General features: G+C 37.4%; 1 pseudogene; it reads right to left on the bottom strand.

The window, feature by feature from the left end:
• Positions 1-399: 399 nt before the first annotated feature.
• LOC149241905 (protein NRT1/ PTR FAMILY 5.10-like) lies at positions 400-3,636 on the bottom strand (annotated as a pseudogene).
• Between the last annotated feature and the right edge of the window lie 19,043 nt (positions 3,637-22,679).

Raw genomic sequence — 22,679 nt, 5'->3', positions numbered from 1 at the left:
ATTTCATTTCATTACTTATGGGATAGCGCTTATATAAATAGTGATCTTTAAAAATAAATAAGAAATACTTTTACTCATACGCAAAACAATTTATTTATATATTTAATGAAATAAACTAAATTGAAATTGAGACCTTTGGTGGCTATTTTCAGCGTACAATTGAAAGGGGAAGTTGCAATTCTCATTGGCGGTTTAAGAGAATTCTTGTTAATTTTACTTAGTAGTGTGAGGACACTTGCTTTCACATCAACTTCAACAATTTGTATATAGGATTGCCTAGGCTACAATACATGTACACCATTTATCATACTAGATTTATGAACAATGAATTATTTATCCTAGGTAACAATGTAGCAATCAGAAGATAACGTATATTTTGCATACCTTTACAATGTGCTTGCATGATTGCGCGCCGCTTTGTATAAACAGAAGACCATTACAATTATGAATTATCTTCACATATCTCAACATGTGGTTCATAAGGGAAGAAGCATTATCACCGTATAGGATTCCTCCTCATAGGAAATAGTGTTTTTGGCATTTATATACTTATAGCCCCTGGCTAAGAACTTGTAAATGCAAAGGTTGAGTGCACTCACAGAGGTAAAGCCGATAAAAGTAGTCTAAATGAGCTTGTTCAGATTGTCTGCAAAGCAGTAACTTCCCTTGCTTCTACAACCAAGCTTCTAAGTAACTGAAATAAGGATCCTGTCGAGGAAACTACCAACCCCTAAAACACTCAGACACACAATAATACCCAGGCTTTCATAGTGTCCGGAATCTGATCATGGAAGTACTCTTGCATTCCTACCATTGCAAATACATCAGCTATGCCAAATAGCACGTATTGTGGAAGCAACATAGAAATGCTCAATGGAATTGTTGCGTGGGCCATATCTATCAACCCATTGTCCTTTGCTGCCTTGATTCTTCTAATCTCTATCAATGCAGCAACAATCGTGGACAGAGTGGAGACTAACATGCCAGTCCCTATCCGCTGCAGCATAGTTATACCTCGTTTTTTGCAGTTGGAACAAATATGTGATCATAGATAGGCACCAACAGAACAACAGATAGGGTAATAAAACGCTATACGCTTGCAGGAGGGATCTCGAAATGTGTTCCAACCTTTCTATCCATTGTGTTGCCCTGTTTTGTAAAAAAAAAATTAAAGTTTGTGTAAAGACAACCCCAAACATCAAACATGCCTTCCAAATTGGTTACAGCCCAAGAACAGCTTTCACCTCTTCAACATCTTGGACTGTGCATAGTCGCCAGTTATGGATTGTTTCACACTCGTAGTCTAATTCATCTTCAACTATTGCTCTGTCAAAAAAACCTGAAAGACAATAGTAAGGATTTCCATACCAAATCTGTTAGTTCATCTAAAACTGACTATAACAGAATAGTCCAACAAGAAGCAACAAGGGCAAGACTAAAATAAAACAGAAATAGGACTTAAGGACTCGTTGCACCGTATCCGTCATTGGAAGGTACCAATATGTTATACTATATCCTTAAAAAAAAAAAATCTGTATGTCTTTCTTCCTACACATGGATTATTTCAACTATAAAGAGCTTCAACATTTCACACGTCACAGGGAAAAGCCACTGTGAGTCCAATTAATCTCATTTGCACTATTAACCAATTTCAGAAAGGTAAAGTAATTTCATTGGCAATTATTTCCCGTGATTTATTTAATAGAAGGGTAAAATAACTAACTGTGAATTGGGCAGAACAAGAGAGGGCTTACCTAAATTTATCAGTAGACAAATATAGTCTTCTTGACTCCGATTTCAGAACTTCACTTTCCTCAATGACAGCTACTTTCTTTAAAGCGTTCCATTTGTGAAACATTGCAACAAAGACATGGATAATTCGAGTGAGAGGACTACCACCAGGCAGTTTATCCTGATAAAATATTGTCCCACACAAGAAGACAAACAATGCTACTGCCATTATCACCGCAGAAATGCAAAAATCCCAGACCCCATCCAACATTGTCTTGAATATACATGACAAACATTGTCTTGAATATACATGACTATAGTGACCCCTACAATAGTACCAATGCAAATACGAAAGTAGCACCAATTGAAAAATGAGCTCTTGCGCTTCTTCTCTTCTGGTCCTTCATGTCAAATTTATCTACACCAAATGCTAGTAAATAAGGTTTTTGGCCTCCTTGCCCCAAAGCAACCAAGTAGATTGAAAAAAAAGAAAACCCCAATCTTGAATGGTGAAGCTTTGGGACAAGATTCTGCGCCATAGTGTCATGGAGGGGGCTTGAAAATCTGGAGCCTGATAAGGTGACCAAAATTAATCCCCGTAACAATCCATTTCATGCAGTGTTTGTTATTTCGAGTTTTGTACACTAGGTCAAAGCAGAAAAATAACATCTATTTTGAAATAAATTGAGGGTTCAACTCACCCAAATACATAGCAAACCTCACGTAATCCATCAAATTTTGAATGAATTCATTGATCAAGCAGTTAGACAGATAAAGGGTTATACATTTTGTAATGTTGGAAAACTTTAAAAAATCCCATGGGGTGTCTGAAAGGTTAACCTAGTAAGGTACTCATCAACCCTGCTTCTGACACACGGTTTTCTCTTCAAGGTTGATTCTTTGAAACTTTGAAAGTAAGGTCCACGTTGGCTTTATTGAGTTGGTCCTGACGTCGTCTATGCTTGAACAATCATGTAAGCTCATGTGCCAGCAATATGAGATTTATCAAATGTCAAGCTGTTCACTATTCCATTTTCATTGCGGTACTCGTCAACCTGGTTCTGACAAAAGGTTTTATCTTCAATGTTGATTTTTCGAAAGTAAGGATCCATGTAAAGTCATGTGCAGCAATATGATATTTATTGAATGTTAGTTCACTAGTGTTCCATTTTTATTGTGGTATAGATGCATGCCATAAGTTTATAAAGAGAGGAGACTGGATGCAAATCCTAATTTGTTTTTGCCAAAGAATTACCTCTCAAAGTAAAGCACCTAATCTCTTCGAAGTCCACTCGTTGCTGGGTTATGTTTCTGAAACACTTCGAAGAAACAGAAAAAGGAAGATACTAACTAACATATAGATGACAGAAGACCCGACGATAGTCCAATATTTACCGACATATGAATCTGCGACAAAAGCTCCAAAGAAAGGAAGCCTGGACACTCCTGTCCAGACATCTACATTCTTTGCAACAGTAGCAGTACTCACGTGCAGAACTGTTGTGAGGTAAGTTACCAAGTTTGAAAAAATGCCTGCATTGGCTAGCCTCTCTGCTATCTCTACTCCTGTGAAAAAGATGATAAAATATGTTCACCAAACACAATATGAAAAATAATTGAATGTGTAAGGGAATTGAATTTATACCAGTGATGAAAAGTGGTGCTTTCCATTGTCCAGTATGAGCTCTGATAACAGAGCATCCATGGAGATCCACTGATCCATCTCCAACAATACCACTGAATAAGAATTGAGTGATGATCCTCCATTGCTGTATGTTGGGTTAGTCTTTGTTGACGTCCCAATGATAATAATAATAACAAAGGGAAGACCGTTCTTCAAGTCAAACTCCATGATCAGGTGGTATGCACCCGTACAGTAGATGATGAGGAATGATGCTCCTCCATTGGTGTCCCTTCAGTTTGTCAATATTGAAAGACACAGAGAGAATACTATTTTTGATTTAATGAATTTTTAAAGCTTAACCATCATGGGAGAATAGTTGCATCGACGCCAAAACAGGGCAATTGGACACACTTGCCATTTGATTTGAACTTCTTCCTTCATGAGAAGTGAGAACAATTGATATGTAGATATGGAGTCCTCCAATTGGACAGACTGGGGCATGTGGTTGGCTCTGTAATGGAATGGATGTTATCTCATTTTCACTGCTTATATGTGGTGTTCCATTTTACGAAAGCTGATTAATTCAGTGATGGAGTGCTTTTCAAAAATGTGTCAATTGTTTAGGGTGAAAGTGCAAATTCCTCTCATCTTGAAATGTTAGGAAGGAAATAACAAATTTCTGAGCATGCCGATGAAGTGGAAACCTTTCTTTTTCCGCCTTGCTAAATCGGCGCTTGGTTTGCAAGAGCACTTACTATCCCTTGAGCATTTTTGTAGAAGTGTGGGGATGAAAGTCAATATCAGCAAAATGAAAGTAGTGGTCTTCTCTAAGAAAAGAAAACATAACCAGCATCAGTTCTACTTTGAAGGCAACATTCTGGAAGAAGTTGCGGATTACAAATACCTCGGGATTGACTTCAACAAAAATCTAAGCTGGAATGGTTGTAGAAAGAAAAGAACTTTGGGGGGTTGGAAAACATTTTATGCTTTTCAAAATAGGTGTAGAGAGGCAGAGTTATGGGACTGGAAGACCACTCAAACTCTTTTTGGGCTTCTAGTGATTCCGGTGATTCTCTATGGTTGTGAATTGTGGGCTAGCAATACCTCCGACATGCAATGGAGACAAATTGAGAAAATTCAGAAGCGTTTGATTACAAACAAATTTAAGATGAAAAGCGCAGTTCCTTATGATATCTTGTTAAGTGAAACGGGGACTACTCCTATTGAAGCAATTGCTATGGTGCGAGTCATAAGGTATTTAAAAAAAATTGAGCAAATGGAAGATGGTAGATGGCCTAAGGTTGTATGTAATGATAGATTGTGCAAGAGCAAAAAAACTTAGATGCAGCAAAATAACAAATGGTTTAGTAAATGGGGTATTTGCTTGAACGCATGTCCCATAAATAGCAAAGAGATAAAGCTTTTGTTATGGAAAAGTTCCACAAACGTACTTGGGATAAGGAGCTAGGAAGAAAGAAAAATTACTATATTGAAGTGTTTAATCCCATTCATAATCATCAACCAAAAGCATATATAGAGGCCAATATCTCTTGGAGAGCCAAAATTCTTATTGCTTAGTTAAGGACTAATTTTCATCAACTCCATTGTGAAACAGGGCGCTGGAAAAGGCCAAAGGAAGTGTGGGAGGAAAGGGTATGCATTTTTTGTTCTTCCGGAAAAGTGGAAACAAAAAAACATTTCATTTTAGAATGTGAGGCCTTCAACGACAACAGGGAAAGTTATGCAGATAAGCTGGCAACGAGCTCTTGGGATAATCTATTTAGTGAGGGGTTTGTCGAGAAGCTAGGAGCATTTATTGTAAAGCTTCACAGAAAATGGTCGAATACATCAAGCAAATGAAGAAGCAATCTGTCCCATAGGCTATCTTTAGCCTCGTGGACGTTAAAATAATTTCTTTCTTTCTTTCTTTCCTGTCAAAGTTATTAGTCTCACGCTAATTCACCTGGCGTTTATGATGATAATTTTTAGTGTGGATGGACTATGTATAAGCACTGGTGCGATTAGAACAATAATTTTTATTGTATTCATATAAAGCATAATCAAGTTGTTGCAGTAAGGATTTCATTTTTTTCAATTTAATCTAAAATTCTTATATATCTTAGAGTTGTAGCTTCAAAACGATTATTTTAAATGTTTAATATTTTTCAACTAATTTGTTTATGTTTTCAAAATGATTATTTTAAATGTTTGGTTTTGTTAAATAATTTACTTATGAATTTCTCAAATAATTAATTAATATATATATATATATATAATGTTAGGAGATTAAAAATAAGAGAGAGAAATAATAAAAAATTATTTGTAACAATAATATATGAAAATTATATATACCATTATTTATTTATGATTTATTTTGGAAAAACCAACTTAATAATAAATTTGGTATCTTTTAACTTAAATGCAACTAATTGGGTCAACGCCCAACCATGTGAACTTTGGATGTGCTCAAAACTAGAGCATTATAATGGAGAATCCCCATATATTTTAAAGGCTTCAACTCACTGTAATATCATGTAATACCATGAGTCACTAATACAAGGTGCCCAAAACCTTCACTGTTGACTTAATAGGGTTGACTCTTTGACCTTGTCAAGTTTACCTAACATTTTCCCCCTTAACTTCAAGAAATTCTTTGGATCTAATCTGAAACATGCATGCCTATCATTATCAATCTAGACTTTAGCTTTCATTTTACATCTATTGCTATAAACTTTACCCTACACCCCTTCCCCTATCACTCTAGACTTAATCAACAAGGATACACATGCTTAACAAGGTCCACCATCCTTTCGCCTTCACACTCGTTCACAGTGGGTACTCTTTTCATGTTGCTTCATCATAACCAACATCCAAATCTAGTTTCCTCTCCTCATTGGTCATCCATGCACCCCTCCTATCATTATCAATCTTGCATGCCTACTCCTATCATTATCAATCTAGACTTTAGCTTTCATTCCCACCACTATTACTATAAACTTTACCCTGCACCCCTTCCCCTATCACTCTAGACTTAATCAACAAGGATACACATGCTTAAGAAGGTCCACCATCCTTTCGCCTTCACAAGCCCTCACACTAGGTGCTCTCCTCATGTTGCTTCATCATAACCAACATCCAAATCTAGTTTCCTCTCCTCGTTGGTCATCCATGCACCCTCCTATCATTATCAATCATGCATGCCTACTCCTATCATTATCAATCTAGACTTTAGCTTTCATTCCCACCTCTATTACTATAAGCTTTACCCTGCACCCCTTCCCCTATCACTCTAGACTTAATCAACAAGGATACACATGCTTAACGAGGTCCACCATTATTTTGCCTTCAAACCTCCTCACACTAGGTACTCTCCTCAAGTTGCTTCATCATAACCAACATCCAAATCTAGTTTCCTCTCCTCATTGGTCATCCATGCACCCTCCTATCATTATCAATCCTGCATGCCTACTCCTATCATTATCAATCATGCATGCCTACTTCTATCATTATCAATCTAGACTTTAGATTTCATCCCCACCTCTATTACTATAAACGTTACCCTGCACCCGTTCCCCTATCACTCTAGAGTTAATAAAAAAGGATACACATGCTTAACAAGGTCCACCATCCTTCCGCCTTCACACACCCTCACACTAGGTACTCTCCTCATGTTGCTTCATCATAACCAACATCCAAATCTAGTTTCCTCTTCTCGTTGGTCATCCATGCACCCTCCTATCATTGTCAATCCCACATGCCTACTCCTATCATTATCAATCTAGACTTTAGCTTTCATTCCCATGTGTATTACTATAAGCTTTACTCTGCACCCTTTCCCTTATCACTCTAGACTTAATCAACAAGGATACACATGTTTAACAAGGTCCACCATTCTTTCGTCTTCAAATGCCCTCACACTAGGTACTCTCCTCATGTTGCTTCATCATAACCAACATCCAAATCTAATTTCCTCTCCTTGTTGGTCATCCATGCACCCTCCTATCATTATCAATCATGCATGCCTACTCCTATCATTATCAATCTAGACTTTAGCTTTCATTCCCACCTCTATTACTATAATTTTTAACCTGCACCCCTTCCCTTATCACTCTAGACTTAATCAACAAGGATACACATGCTTAACAAGGTCCACCATCCTTTCGCCTTCACACCCCCTCACAAGGTACTCTCATCATGTTGCTTCATCATAACCAAAATCCAAATCTAGTTTCCTCTCCTCGTTGATCATCCATGCACTCTTTGCCCATTTGTGGCTTCACCAAACGCTATATTTCTTTCTTTATCAACTAGCAACTTGTCATTTTCCATCATTTGATTCTAATCCCAATTATTAGAGATAAAAGATAAGAATTTTGGCTCTAATAAATAATAACAAATCATTCATAGCAACAACACACATAAACATAAACCATGTGCACTATGATTTACTTTGGAAAACCTTCCCAAAAAAAAACTAATATGATAATAAATCTATTATCTTGCAAAACAAATAATCCCAAGCCTTTTAAAACATTTAACTACATGTAATACCATAAATTAATAATACAAGTAACCCATGCCCAAGTCCTAAAAGGATCACTATTAACATAACAAAAAATATATCAATATTTCTATCTTGTATTAAATTTTTCCATACCAATTTTAATATTAACAAAAGCTATATATTGTTTCTTAATCTTCCAATTTAATATTTTTAATTTAATTAATATTATAAGAAAACCATAAATAAATTATATACTTTCTCAAATTTAATAAGTCAATTTATTTATCAATAACTAAAATCTAAAAATATATCAATAATATTGGTGTGTTAAATATTTTATTTTCAACTTTAATATCTTTAATTTTAATAAATGTGGTATAAAATCATGAATAATATATATATTTTTTTCTCAATTTTAATATGTTAAATTAAATATTAATAATTGAATATAAAAATGCAATCAATATGAATTTAAAATGATGAACAAGAATCAAATCTCTTTTCCTTCTAAAATAATTTGTATTTCAAAAAATTTAATCTCTTGAAGATCCGAAATTAAAATAAATCTACATTGATTATAAAAAATAGAAAATAAAACATGTTATTAGCTAAAAATGACCTCTAATATATTAATATATATTAATAATAATAAAATAATAGACATAGATTAATTTCAATTTCATGTAATTAATTAATTACAAGAAAGGTGAGTAAACAAACGTGCAAAAAATTAATCATGTTACAAGTGAAAATTGACTGTGTCCACTCTACACTTCAGTGGAAATGAATAAACAACGAGGATGAGGCTGGTTTGAGAAAGAGGGAAATGTTTCAAGTTTAATCCCCACCAGCACACTGTTCTAGACATGGACTGTGATCGAGTTTCACTGTAGACATGAGAAAAATTAAACTAACCCAACAGACCGACTTTTGAGCTGATTGAACCCTCATAAAAAAAACCGACACATGTACAGCTCATGAGAAAAATTAAATGAACCAACCGATTGACCTTTGAGCTGATTAAACAGGACGGTTCCACCCATCTGCGCGTTTTATTTGTTATACTGTAAAGTCATAAATATAGGGGACAGTATATGCCCACAGCGAAATAATAAACTTGTTTTGATCCAACTATAAACATATACTGCCCTCTAAATTTATAATTCCATAACATATATTTTCATCTGAAAAAATCAGCCTTCATTATTCAGATCAATAATTTACTCGAGGAACTGACCTCAGGCGTAAGAATAATTTACGAAATCTGGAACAAGAATAAGCTAATCCCGCTCTGCTCCCCTGCCTTGCATACAATTTTAATACATCCAACTCTAATTTAAGTGAATCCAACTCTAATGTAAGTGAATACTCAAAATGCAATAGGAGGGACTTGTCTCAAGCAGAATTGTTGGGGTTTCTGGAATACAAATTCCCTAAAATGGAACAGGTCGAACTGTTGGTTTGCCCAGAGTCTCTCTTGAATCTATGTGTCCTGATGATTAATTTTAGGGTGGAATTACTTGCTAACGTAATCGTCATCGCTATTTCTATAATCACTGAGCAAGAAATTTAGAATAAATTTTTTGTTTTTAATTACAAATCTCTAAATCTACACAACAAATAATCGATATCCTATCCGCTACAACAGAAGCCAGAAGATAATGAGAGAACTGCGAGCTACCTTGGTAATTTTGCTCCATAGCAGTGATGCTCACTCCTCCCTTTGCACTAGTCTCTATGTTAGCAGAGAAGCTGGAAGCAGGAATATAAGAAGCTCTGTTAGCCCCGGAAAATCTAGAAATACATTAATGAAGCATTAGTCCAGAAAAATCTTCAAATAAATTAATGAATTACTTACAGATTGCAATTGCTTTTAATTTAGAGAAATAAAATAGAATAACATCATAAATATGCAAAGCAGGGAGTTATTGGGAAGTAGCTGCAACGTATATTGTAAAGTATGATTCAGCTATATGCACTCAGCGCCATGCAATTTCTATAGAGTCAGAGAAAAGCTGGAAACACGAGATAAATAGACAAATCGTTAACCCGGAAATTCTAGAAATAATTAAGGTGACTAAAACGAAAACGACAGAATTAGATAGGGCAATTGCGGTTCATATAAAGAAATCCAATCAAATGAAACATAAACTTTCTCCCTCACCTCATTCATCTAACCAAAAGAGGAACGAAGATTGTGTTGGATGATTTGATTCATTGATCAAACGGCCTGAAAGTACCTTTTCCCTTACGATTTTTCCCTCTCTGTTCTTCTTCAGGAACTTTCCCTCTGCTCTGCTCTGCTTTCTCAGACTTTAATTTCTTATACACACTCCCAATGAGCAAAACGATAACAATGGCCTTACGATTTTTCCCTCTCTGTTCTTCTTCAGGAACTTTCCCTCTGCTCTGCTCTGCTTTCTCAGACTTTAATTTCTTATACACACCACCAATGAGCAAAACGATAAAAATGGCATGCAACACACACAACACAGGCATATCACAGATCAAAAAAATTAATAAACACAAAACACAGGCATATCACAGACCAAAAACTGAAACACACCCAAAGAAAAAGGGCAGCGCTGCGCACATTCAATCATAGCATGCCATACTACAAAAGCTAAGAGGAGATCAGAGCAAAAGGAAATAAACACAAACGAAATTAACATGATTTATATATAGGGTGAATCATGCTCGTTTTCCCGCTCCTCCTAACGGTCAACTTCTCAAAAAATATATGTATATGTTTGGCAAGAAAGCATAATTATGTACAAACTTGCTGTAATTTTTTTTGAAAATTTACAACCCCTTCCATCTCTTTCTTTAATGATTAAAAGATATGCTATGCTAGTTTCAATTAATAAATTGGATAGTTTTAATTTCTATTTTTTTGGTGAATAAACTATTTCTATTACATCATGTCAAATACATCATGGACAGAACAATTTCAGAGTAGTAGGGACTTTACTCTTACCTAATTTTTTTTTGCCAACTTATACAAACAAAAAGATACAAATAGTAACAACAAAAAACTATTAGATTCTAATATCAACCATCTATTTGGACCAAAATTGCTCAAAACACAAAATCTATCCCATCATTCTCATTATCCATCCAAGTTACCTAGAGCCATATTGTCCCTTCGGTCTTCTGCTTCATGAACATGGGACTCCATGTGTGTCACTCTCCCCTCGAAATGATCCAGACACTCATGAATCTGTTTCTAATATCTTTGAAGGGAGGTCAACCAATCCAAAATATGTCATTGATTATGTTGAATGTCATTTGGAAAACTAATAACCTCATTTCGGTCATTGGGCCGATCTTGTGCTAATTGTTCTACAACCACTATCACTTCACTTGGCAAGTTTGTGCCTCCAAGAAATCAAAGGGTAGAGGTAAGTCCACACACCTAGGTGAGCCAACATGTGGCTGCTCCATCTCTTCAATGTCATCGTATGGTTCAACCTAGTGCATTGCTCCTTGCCCTCACGGGCCTACCCTTCCCTGGGGCCTTCCTCTCTATCGTAGCATTAGAATGCAGTTAACACTTTCCTTTGACCCTCGTTGGCTCTACCTACCGGAATAGGACTAACCTCGTTTTGTGGGTGTCTTTTGTCCCTACAAAATACATCTTCTGTTGTCCACGCTGTTGAGAAATCAAGGGGCAACAAGATAGGTGATTTCTCTTACTTTGATAACTGCTTGTGATGTTTTTTTACTTAACTTGATTAGATTTTTCTTGCTTTGATTATTATTGTGTTCTTATCATCAAATAGCTACCAAACCATGAAGAACAATGAGACAAGAGGACACAAGATGTAGGCAATCAACCAAAGCCAGAACCTTTCCAAATGGTAGGGAAACCCACAAGAATTCTTCTCTTCTTATAAACCTTCAATTGATGAATTCTAAGGCCTATGACCCTTGACCAAGACCCTCCAAGATCAAGTCAAATCTTTCCTACTTTCCAGCGACTTCTATAATTTCTATCCCCAGTAAATTCTTTTGCAACTTCGACCTCCCAACAGATTCTTTTGCAACTTCGACCTACCCAGCAAAATCTTCTGCAACTTTGACCTGCCAAGCAAATTCTTTTGTAGAAACCCTAGCCTTAGCACATGTGGAGATTATGATAATTTCTTCCTCCTTTCCTCTTCGCTTGAGTTGATTCTCTCTCCTAGAGAACTCGACTTGAAAAGTGTCCTTGATGATTCCCTAACTCGACTTTTGCAACTCGGCCTCTTCTACTACAATAAGTGCCCTAATCCTGTCACTTGTGTGGAGAGAAGTAGCCCAAAACCAATCCAGAAATCTTGTCCTTTTTATTCTTTCTTCGTCCTTCTTTTCTTCATACCTTTCCTTTTCTTGTGATCGAACTTGAGTGAATGAGTCGAGTGCCTAAAGTGAGATCAAAGTCTTTCTTGTATATAGGCTTTCTACTTGGTTGAATTGCACCCTTTAGGCCGACTTAATATTTACAACATGACAATGTCTTCGAGGGTCTTTTGACTTGATTTTGACCCAAATAAATTCCTTTTATAGTATATAACATGCCCAAGAAGCGTCTTTCATACATGACAGTGACTCTCTTGACTTGTAGACTCAATGATAAGCCCTAGAAGCTCTCAATGGGAGATTGAACTATAAAATAATTTCCTTGAGCATGAAACCCATGCCTCAAGAATAACAATAATACATTTATTTTTCTTATTACATCAAATACATAAAATCATGAATATATATGTAATTATGAAGAGTGAACATAGTTACATATTTCAACACTCCCGCTTAACTAGGGAGATATTCATAATCCATACAAGGTAACTGGACATTCTCAATTTGAAGAATTATAATAAGAAGAGTCAAATTGGTAAGCCATTTGCTTAGCATCATATCAACCAACATTGTCACATGGCAAGGCCTTGACTAACAACTCTATCTCTCCAAAAGATCAGAGCACAATGTTGGCGAGACCAATGACTAATAGACACCATCATCATTGTCTCTCAAGGTACATACCTCACCCTGGTGTTCACTGGGTATGTCCTTCCAGGACTATTCTTTTCTTGGATTCCTAGTCCTCAAAAAATATCGGTCCTCTATGACTACTCTTATCTTAGATGCCCTACCACATCCTCAAAGAGTATCGGATGTCAGATGCTTACCCAATCCTCCATTCTTTCTTCATGAAGTGAAGACAAGAATGATGTGTCTCTCTCTCTCTCTCAACTAGGGAAGATATACCCATTACTATAGAAGGAATGTACCCATTCCTATAAAAGGAATGTTCCCAAGCTCCCTCTTATCCAGGGACTTGTCCAATCTCCCTCTTAACTTAGGGACTTGCTTCCAACAACTTTTTACTCTTTGGTGGAGATCATGGTACTATCAGCTGCTTGGGGCTCCTTCTTTTGATGTCGTGAATTTCATCTTCTTCATTATGGAGCCTTCATCTTCCGTAGGGCATCAACTATCGATCACTTTCCTTCATGAACCATATCAATCATGTCATCGTTTTGTTCATCAGAAAGTAACCTTCCAATCCATATATGGCTTTTCTTCATACAACTACCTCTTCCAAGTCATGTTTCCTTTAAGATCTTTTGTCCAACCACATGAGTGCTAGTTTTAGGTGACATCTACAACTCTTTTTCGATAGTTATGTATCAACCCATCCAGATGTTGTTTAAAAAATCAACAATGAACATCAAATCAGGATTAGCTTTTGTGATGGCCTTTTTCATCACGACATCTTGCTTGCTTGCAACATTAACATCCTGCACATTTATAAACATATCTCCAAGGCTTTCAGTGTCAAGGGTCTCCCTTCTTTATAGACCTTATCAGGGTCTTCATACTTTTTATGGAGATGTCTTATCTAATTCTTATAGTCATTGGATGTTGATTTCCTTTTCTTATGTGACCATAGTTGCATCTTTCACAATCTCTTCTTTCTTTCTTCACATATTGCTCCCCCAAGAACTTTCATACATGGTTCCTTCATTTTTATCAACTACCTCATATTCCATATGGGGACATATTATGTTGATTTCATCTGTCAACATGTGAATCATGCCTTTATGCATCTTTCCAAAGGAGAGATCCCTTTTCTTTGATCATGCTCATGAGGTAGAGAATTTACCCATACTTTCAGCAACTATATGGTGACATGACTTAATCTATTAAACATATGCATACCTCTTTTCTCTTTTTGGTCATATAGACTTCCTTCGGCAACATCCTTTCCTTGATTGAAATCACTTCAACCATATTTACATGATGCACTCATTTTGTCACCATACCATCATCCTTCTAAACAATGGATTACGCACAATGTGAGATGATTAGCGAGACACTTGATTCTTCCAAGAGAGGTGAACCTTCTAATGAATATTCCAATGGAGGATCTTTGATTATTCTCATCTTGCAAATGCTCCTTCCTAATGATGATGTAGGATTATTTATTTTTACCATGCTAGATGACTTTCTTCTAATCATTCGAGCTTTCAATGAGGTTACCAAGAGCTTCTTCCTTTCTATGATGACTTCTATTTTAGCTATCTTTTCAAGCTTCTATAAGGATTCCATGAGCTCTTTCTCGATTGTATGCTTTTAATATGATGCCATATCCTAATATTATGCATCTTATCATTATCATAATGCTCTATACCATGATAACCATCTTTCATGAAAACTGGAAAAAGAACACAATGAAGGAGATTATCTCAGTCGTAGTAGAGATCTTTTACTTCCTCCTCATTTGATTTCTTCTTCTTAGGTTCTTCCACTTCTTCGGTGATATGGGCTTCATTCCTTTTCTTGTTGTCCTTCTTGAGTTTAGGACAATTTCTCTTGTAGTGCCCATATTCCTAACATCCATAGCATTGGATCCTTGACATATCGATCTTCTCCTTTTTCTAAGGACCAAACTTCCCAAATTTTCCTTTTTTCTTAGCCATGGCAAAAAATGCTTGAACTTATTCTCTTGGTCCTACATCACTTTTTGCTTTTAACCTGGTTTCTTCAATCTTACACAATGACCAGAGTTCACTGAATGGGGTAGCTTCCTTCTTTCCATAGATGCTTGATACGAAGTTGCCCCATTCATTAGGTAGTGCACTTAGCACCACGATGGTCATTTATTTATCAGACATTATTTCCCCCAACTCTTGCAGATGGTATTGTATCTTTGATACTCTCATCAAGTATGAAGCTATTACTTCTTCTTTTGATATCTTCATCTTGTAGAGCTCGAGTATCAATGATATTACTTCTCCCGCAGTAAGTAAGGAAAATAGCTCTATTAGTTTGTCATAGATGTCTTTTGACTTTTCCAATTTCACTACATATGGAATGAGAGAATCCTTGATTGATTCTATAAGGATTATTTGGTTGAAAATGCAGCCAAAAAATCTCAATTTGACTTTTCCTTGGTCAAACTAGAGAAAATTCGAACTTCTATTTCAGCATAAATCTTGGAGGTAGTTAACTGAGGTGACATGGCACTTTTCACTCAGTTAACTCAGTTAATTAAAGTTGGGGAATCTTGAGTTCAGTTTAGTATGTTTGATTTCTAATGTGTAGCAATATATTTCAATTAATTTGAGTTATTGTCAGTTTAACTAGTTCTAATTCTTAAAAGAACTAATGGGGGTCAAGTTGTGGAAGTGGAACTTCAACCACACTTCAAGATCAACCAGTTGACTCATCAATCAACCCAAAATAAATGTTGCATGGAGAGAATTCGAATTACCCAGTTGAGATGGAGATTCCAAGGCAGTGTACTCTCAGTTGTAGCATATTCCAATGTGTACAACTGGTGCATGCAGTGAAAGGAAGGACCCTAGGGAATTGTGAATTCAATAGTGGGAAATTCCTAAATAATAGGGGCTAATTTCCCAAGGGAACAACACAAGGAAATAGGAGCTTGGAGGGCTTGAAAATTGGCTAAGTGTTGGCCAGAGTCAGTTAATCAGGCAGAGGATAGACTATACACTTGCAAGGTGTGCTCAGGCTTGAGTAAGCATATGTATTTCATCTCTATTCTCTGATTAATGCAATATAGATAGTAAGGAGTTTTGAGTAGTTTCTTTCCCCTAGATAAATCTTTGTGCATGTGTGATGTTTCTTTTTGCATGTCTATGATTTGTGTTCTAAATGGTGAATTAACTTCCGCAGATCAGTAGAGTAGCTTCAAGTCTTGTGATTTAGTAAATTTCATGAGCAATATTGAATCTACACATTAATTTCTACATGGTATCAGAGTTGGAATCAATGTAGAGCAGAGATTTCGATGTTTACATTGCAAGAGGTTCAAATTTGCAGATCAGTGTTGCAGGTTTTCTTTAGGAATGAGAAGATGGCTTTCAGTGGGCTAAGGCTCAAGTATGCCCTTGAGGGAAGCTAGAATTATGCTTCATTGAAGAACCACATGGAGGAAATACTAGAGGATAATGGGTTGAAGGAATTCATTGATAATGATATTTCGAAACCAACAACATCTGATGCTAAGGATCTAGCAGAATGGAAGAAGTGTGTAGCCAAGGTGAGGAGAATCATATTGGAGGGAGTACAAGACCATATTGTCTCAAATATCCATGGGAAAGAGACTCCATATGCAATGTGGCAAGCACTAACAGATTTGTTCCAAAATAGTAGTGACCACAGGAAATTGGCACTCAAGGACAAACTTCGAAATATCAAGATGCAAAGGAATGAGACCATTCCACAATACCTGAGCAGGTTCACACAATGTCGTGATGAACTTGGTCAAGTTGGTGTTATTGTAGTAGAGGATTATTTGGTGAGCCTAACCCTTTTAAGCCTTCCCAAGATCTAGCACATCTACCAAAATTCGATGAATGGGAGGGAGAAAATACCAAATTGGGAATGCCTATGGTCCGATTTGGTATAGGAGGAAATAAGGCAGAATACCAAAGATGGGACTTCACCCAAGGGAGAGGATGAGGAGAACTATGGCTTGGTTGGAAAGGCAAAGAAAGGGAAAGGGAAGAAATCCCAATCCAAAGCATAATCTAGTCAAGGGGGCAAGAAGAAAGACTTGTCCAGAATCAAGTGCTTTCATTGTCATGAATTTGGGCATTATTCCACAAAGTGTCCACACAAGAAGACAAGCAAGAAGACCTTAGGAGGAGCAGTAAGTGAAGCTTTGGCTTCACAGTTCGAGCTTGATTTTACTCTCATTGCATGCATGGCCAACATAGTGATGGGAAGTGTGTGGTACCTGGACAACAGTGCCTTGTTCCATATGAAGGGGAACAAAGATTTTTTCAATTCTTTGGAGGAGAAGGATCTCCAGATGCACATCAAGATGAGAGATGATGGAACGTATAATGTGACCGAGATTGGTACAATAACCTTTTAGAGGGAGTCGGGCTCCCCTCTCAAGCTTAAGGATGTGATGTTTGTTCTGGGTCTAAAGAAGAATCTTGTCTCCATTGCAGTTTTGGAAGATTGTGGTTACAATGTGATCTTCAACAAAGGAAAGGAATTCCTAAGACACATAGCCATGGGACAGGTGAAGTAAATCAAGGTTCGTGTGAAGAACCTATATAAGCTAGATGTAGAGGATTGTGTTGCATTTAGCACAAAGGTGGAGAAGGTGCAGAGCCGCGATGTTGATGAACTTTGGCATAGAATACTTGTCCATTTGCATCATGGTGCTTTGAAGATCATGCAACAGATTACCACAGGCCTCCCTAAAGAAGAACTCGAGCAACAGAATACATGCAAAGGGTGTACCTTGGGCAAGGACAAAGCACATGCAGTCCTTCAAAGGATCCACTCTAATGTTTGTGGACCTATCTCGACAACCTCCACTTCGAGGCACAAATATTTTGTCATCTTTATTGATGACTTCTCTCAGAAGTGCTAGATCTTCTTCATGCAGAAGAAGGACGAGACTTTCTCCAAGTTCTTAGAGTTCAAGGCACCGGTGGAGAAAGAAACGGGCAAGAAGGTGAATGCTCTCAGGAGTGATAATGGAGGTGAGTACGTGTATAATAAGTTTAAAAATATTTGTGCAAAAGAAGGCATTTTAGAAGAGTTGACAAAACCCCACAACCCACAGCAAAATGGGGCGGCTAAGAGTAAGAACCGTAGCATTGTTGGAGAAACCTAGGCGATGTTGCATGACCAAAGCCTACCTCTGAACTTGTGGGCTGAAGCATGCATCACAACCGTCTATTTGTAGAACATGAGTCCTCATCAAATTCTTGGCATGATCACACCGGAGGAGGATTTCTCGAGGAGGAAGTCAGATGTGTCACACTTTAGGATCTCTGGAGCCACTGTTTATTGCCATGTCTCCAAAGAGTCAAGGAATAAGTTAGAGTCGACAACAAAGTTGGGGGTATTTGTGGGTTACACAGAAACTCCCCACAACTACCGTGTGTATCTTTCATCCCTCAGAATGACAGTTTTGCAAAGGGATGTCAAATTTTATGAAGACAAATCCATGCAGTGCTCTCTTGAGAGGGAGATTTAGATCCCACCAGAGGAGGAGCTTTTAGCTCCAAAGGAGGAGTCTCAGGATGTTTTGGAGTAGCCTCAAGTTGAGGAGCATAGAGTGGAGAAAACCACTCAAGTAGAATCATCCAAAGAAGGTAGGAAGAGGACCAGGGAAGCTGAGATACTTTTGTAGGATGTGAGGGAGAATGTGGGTGCTCCTTCAAATTAGCACAGGCAGAGAAGGTCACCAGATTGGTACACTGACTACATGGCTCTAATGATTGAGCTAGTAGAGACTGAGCCATCCTCTTTCAGGGAAGCAGTAGAGCAACCAGTATGGGTTGATGCAATGGTGGAGGAGTATGAATCCATTGTAAAGAACAATGTTTGGGAAGTGGTCCCAAGGCCAACAGACAAATCAGTTTTGGGTTTGAGATGGATCTTCAAGGTGAAGCATGCAGTAGATGGGAATGTAGAAAGTTACAAGGCCATATTTGTGGCCAAGGGGTACTCTCAGATTAAGGGGATTAACTATGAGGAGACCTTTGCTCATGTAGCAAGGTACTCATCCATTAGTTCAATACTTGCTTTGGCTGCACAGCTGGGGTGTAAGATCCACCAGATGGGTGTGAAAACAACATTCCATAATGGATTTATTGAGGAGAAGGTGTATATCGAGAAACTAGAAGGCTTCAAAACTTTTGATCGAGAGTCTCATGTGTGCATAGTCAAACGAGCATTGTATTGTCTCAAGCAAGCACTTGTGCTTGGTACACCATGATCAATAGCTATCTCATTAGTTTGGGCTTCACCAAAAGTGAAGCAGATGAAAACCTCTATCATATTCTGGTAGAAGGTAAATTGTTGATTATTGTTTTATATGTTGATGACTTGATCTTGACTGGTGATGAGTAAATGATCAAATCTTGTAAGGAGGACCTTGCGAGATAGTTTGAGATGAAGGGCATGGGTCTCATGCACTACTTCCTTGGATCAGAAGTATGGCAAGGTGATGGGGAACTATTTGTCTCTCAGGGAAAGTATGCCAATGAGATAATTTAGAGGTTTCACATGGACAAGTGAAAACCCATGGAGGCTCCTCTAGCGATCAACTAGAGGAAAGAGAATACCACTTCAAGCGAGGAAGTGGATGCATCTATTTACCAAATAGTTGGTGGTTTCACTCACTTATCTTGTGAACACATGACCAAACATGTGCTTTGCAGTCAAACAACTGAGCCAAGCTATGGTTAGTCCAACCAAACTGTTTTTTAGGGAAGCTAAGCATGTTCTACCATACCTCAAAGGCACTACCCAGTTTGGAATATGGTAAAGATGGAAAAAGGGAGTGAAACTATGTGGCTTCACCAATGAAAATTGGGCGGGAATTCCATCAAAACGAACGAGTACATTAGGTGGAATTTTCAGTTTTGGGTCTGCAATGTTTTCTTGGTACAACATGAAGTAGAGATCATTGGCACTCAGCTCAGCAGAAGCAAAATACATGGTTGTAATTCAAGCAGCATGTGAGGCGATCTGGAGGAGAAAGATACTTGTTGGCTTGTTTGGTTAGATGATGTATCCTACTGTGATTTACTATGATAATCAGAGTTGTAACAAACTCTCTGAAAATATTGTTTTTCATTATCGATCCAAGAATATTGATATCATGTATCACCATCTAAGGGATTGTGTGCAAAGGTAGATTATGTTGTTGCAGTACATTCTGACAGAGGGACAAGATGCTGATATTTTAACAAAGGCCTTGTTAAGAGGGAAGTTCGAGTTCCACAGGTGCAGGATAGGGGAGGTTGATAATCCCTTTCTTACTAAGAGGGAGTGTTGAAAATGAAAACATAAAATCTCAGTTTGACTTTGCTTCAGTCAAACTAGAGAAAATTAGAATTTCTATTTTAGCAGAAATATTGGAGGTAGTTAACTGAGGTGACATGGAACTTGTCACTCAGTTAATTCGATTTGGGGAAGTTTGAGTTAAGTTCAGTATGTTTGATTGCTAATTTGTAGCAATCTATTTCAATTAATTTGATTTATTGTCACTTTAACTAGTTCTAATTATCAGAAGAACTAGTGGAGGTAAAGTTGTGGAAGTGGAACTTCAACCACACACAATGAACAACCAATTAACTGATCAATCAACCCAAAATAATTGTTACATGCAGAGAATCAGAGAGGCCTCAATGTATATTCCTTCTTTGAGTGGAGGTAGGGTCCTTGAGATCTTCTTTGTGTGATATTCTTAAGAATGCTTCAAGTGTAGAACCTTTCTTTGAATGAGCTAGGGTTTTGAGGTCTTCTTCTCTTTGAGATGTGATGATCCTTGTGTATAATTTCCCAATGTAGATCACCTGATAAGGTAATATACTAAAGCAAAATACTTGATCTACTTCTACAAAAAAACTTGCGGAAGCTTAATCGATTTTGAGCAAGATCAAATAGAACACTTCTAACAGAGAATGAGAAATCAATCACACATGAACACAGAAGAATACTCTGGGGAAAGCCTCAGCTAAAAACCCCGCTATCTGTATTATCATACAAGTGGAAATATTTCCAGATTACACAAAGCTTTAGCTCACAAGCTATCTAGCTCTCAGTACAATCCCTCAAAATTCTGCTCATAGACTGAATAGACACAACATATGCCTTCCTTTAGTCCTCCAAGCCTCCTATTTCCTTGCGCAGTTTTTGTTGGGTCCTCTAGCTGCCACCTGTGTGAATTCACCTCTTACACAACTCACCAAACTCAGAAATAATTGTGCAATCCTCAAGGAATGAATTCCTTCTGCATGCAAGAGATATCCTCATGGGAATATTCCTACAACTGATAGTACATTGTCCCTTCCTTTGATCTCAACTGGGTCTCTAACTGAACTGACATGCATGAGTTATTTATGAGAGAATATTCAGTTATCTGAAGTACACTAGTTATATGCATGCATGCATTAACTAACTGAACTCACAATCAGTTCCACAAACTATTGGAACTAATCTAACTAGACTTAACTCAGTTAACTGAGCTAACTAGTTACAACTCAAAGTACAACTCATCCTGATCTCCTTAATTAAGGGATAACTTCCTCAATCAAAGGGGTAATTGTTGCATGTCTTCACATATACTTCATGTTTGATTTTCTCCAACTAATTAACTCAAGATGAATTAATTAATTATTTTTCAAACAACTGCTAAGATCAAATTCGAATTTTAATTCTCAATTTTAGTTCAGGGACTAACTAAAATTGGAATGTATCCCGAAATGCTATTTATAGCAATGATATTTTTAGAATTTCTATATTTATCATTTCTTGTTGCTATTTTCAACACTCCCTCTCAACAAGAAAGGGATTATCTGTCACCCCGATCCTGTCTCTATGGAACTCGAATTTGCATTTTGACAATGCCTTAGTCAAAATATCTGCATCCTGCTCCTCGGTCGAAACATACTGCAACAACATGATCCTCTTCACCACACAGTCTCGAAGATGATGATACTGGATATCGATGTGCTTGGACCTGTCATGAAATACTGGATTCTTAGAGAGTTTGATACAACTCTGATTATCACAATAGATCACAGTTGGATCCATCCTCTGATCAAACAATCCAACTAGAATTTTCCGCATCCAAATGGCCTCACATGTTGCCTTAGTAGAAACCATGTATTCAACCTCTGCTGAGCTAAGTGCAACTGACCTTTGTTTCCTGCTGTACCAAGAAACTGCAGCTGAACCAAGGTTGAAAATTCCTCCTAAAGTGCTCTTCCGATTTGATGGACTCCCTGCCCAATCTGTGTCTGTGAAGCCCTGAAGCTTCACTCCCTTTGTTTGTCCGTACCATAATCCATACTGAGATGTGCCTTTGAGGCATCTCAGCACATGCTTCACTGCCTTCCAAAACAGCTTGGTAGGCTGAACCATAGCTTGACTCAGTTGGTTCACTATAAAGCACAAATCTGGTTGTGTGTTCACTAAATACATCAATGAACCCACAAGCTGCCGATAAATAGTAGAAACTACTACCTCACCTGAAGTAGCATCCTCCTTCCTCTAGTTACCTGCTAGAGGAGTCTGCATGGGCTTGCACTTCTCCATGTGGAATCTCCTAAGTATCTCATTGGCATACTTGCCTTGAGACACAAGCACTTCCCCATCCTTCTGCCACACTTCCATGCCTAGAAAGCAGTACATGAGACCCATGTCTTTCATCTCGAACTCTCTTGCAAGGTCCTCCTTGTAAGACTTGATCAATTGATCATCACCTGTCAATATCAGATCATCAACATAAAGAACAATGATTAATGGCTTACCTTCTACCATGATGTGGTA

The sequence above is a fragment of the Pinus tabuliformis genome, chromosome 8 (genome assembly GCF_031772625.1).
Source record: "Pinus tabuliformis cultivar Carrire ecotype Pingquan chromosome 8, CPIR1, whole genome shotgun sequence".
Lineage (NCBI taxonomy): Eukaryota > Viridiplantae > Streptophyta > Pinopsida > Pinales > Pinaceae > Pinus > Pinus tabuliformis.
This window is presented reverse-complemented; position numbering and strand designations above follow the sequence as displayed.